Source organism: Myotis lucifugus, unplaced genomic scaffold, assembly GCF_000147115.1.
Source record: "Myotis lucifugus unplaced genomic scaffold, Myoluc2.0 scaffold_56, whole genome shotgun sequence".
Taxonomy (NCBI): Eukaryota; Metazoa; Chordata; class Mammalia; order Chiroptera; family Vespertilionidae; genus Myotis; species Myotis lucifugus.
The window spans coordinates 6,131,369-6,133,156 of record NW_005871104.1 but is presented as its reverse complement, the minus strand read 5'-3'; the positions used below and the strand labels follow the sequence as shown (position 1 = coordinate 6,133,156).

General features: G+C 46.3%; 1 protein-coding gene across 3 annotated transcripts in view; it reads right to left on the bottom strand.

Moving 5' to 3' along the window:
* Nucleotides 1–1,788, bottom strand: part of ATOX1 (antioxidant 1 copper chaperone) — a 20,107-nt gene that overhangs the window by 11,954 nt on the left and 6,365 nt on the right. The window lies entirely within an intron of this gene.

Here is a 1,788-nt window from a genome sequence, read left to right as displayed (position 1 = left end):
AAGTTGGTGACAAACCAAATCAAATAACCAAGGTACCATACCAGCCGTAGAATTCGTTTTGTTATATGGCTGGTTTAAATGCCGTTTCCAGAAGTGTCCTTACCTCATCCATTTTCTATAGGCAGATCATAACACTAAAACATTTCTGAAAACTTGTGAACTGACACATTTGGAAGCATCAAGAAAGGATGGAGCCCTGGCTGGCGGGGCTCAGTGGATAGAGCGTTGGCCTGCGGACTGAAGGGTCCCAGGTTCGATTCCGGTCAAGGGCATGTACCTTGCCTGCAGGCACATCCCCAGTAGGGGGTGTGCAGGAGGCAGCTGATCAATGTTTCTCTCTCATTGATGTTTCTAGCTCTCTATCCCTCTCCCTTCCTCTCTGTAAAACATCAATAAAATATATATTTAAAAAAAATCACAAAAACAATCACATGGCACAAGGTTTAGTGCCTGAATTTGTACCTAAAGATACCTGGGGTGGGAGGGTGGGTGCTATAATGTATCGGTGCTCCACTCTGGGCTTTTGTCTTTTGGTTCAGAGTGTCTCCCTCCTCTTTGGAATGAATGTTTTGGTGTAATAGAGCTGGAAGAGGCCCTGGGACCGTCTAACACAGTGGATTTCAAATTGTGTTCCTTGCCGCCCCGGTTCCTGGCCAGGTGTCCTCATGTCCACAGTGGCCCCCTCATCTCATCCAGACTGTGCCACTCTGTATATGAGGCGCTTCTGAGCAGACGCTCACTCAGGGAATCCACAGCAAAAGCAGACACAGGCTGACATTCCCATGTTACAGCCGGGAAACTCAGGCCAGGGGGAGAAGAGGCCGGTCAGGTGACCAGTCAGCAGCTAGGTTCTTTCCACCGTTTCTTTCAAATTAAGATTCTAGTTACTGGACGAGAAACCAGCCAGTGACTCACTGTGGGAATCTGGGCAAGTCACTTCCCCTCGGGCACTGGTGTCAACATCCCCGTTCCACAGGTGGAATGCACCCCAGAGGGCCTGCTGGAAGTGCTGCCCAGAGCACATCCACGCGGAAGCCCTTTGGAAATGGGGTGTTATCATCATCTAGGGCAGTGACGGCGAACCTTTTGAGCTCGGCGTGTCAGCATTTTGAAAAACCCTAACTTAACTCTGGTGCCGTGTCACATAGAGAAATTTTTTGATCTTTGCAACCATAGTAAAACAAAGACTTATCTTTTTGATATTTATTTTATATATTTAAATGCCATTTAACAAAGAAAAATCAACCAAAAAAATGAGTTCGCGTGTTACCTCTGACACGCGTGTCATAGGTTCGCCATCACTGATCTAGGGTCTTAAAAGTGAAAATCTTGGAAGACCGACTGCCCCAGCACTACCAGAATTCTGTTCGCAGCTCCATCATTACTTCATGGAGCCCCAGGGCCAGCCCTCAGCCCTCTCTGGGCCTCAGTTTCCTCAGCTGAGAGTTGAGGGAGCTGAATGAGAATAAAGGTTTTCTAAATGTGTCCAAAAGAGGTGCTTTAGGAGTTCTACACATGACTGATTCAAAGTTTATTTTTTAAATTGTTACAATTTTAAAAATCTTAATAGAAAATGACACTCAAATGTGTCATAACCAAAGTGATCCCAGTAGAGATCACCAACATACTAACTAGTACTGACAGGGCTCTGGAGCTGGATGACAAGGCCAAATCCCAGCTCTGCCACTTACTGGCTACTGGCTGTGTGATCCCAGGCAAGTTACCCAACCTCCTCTGAACTTCAGTTTCCCTCCTTGTATTACAAAAATAGTTGTAAGAAGCTACCTA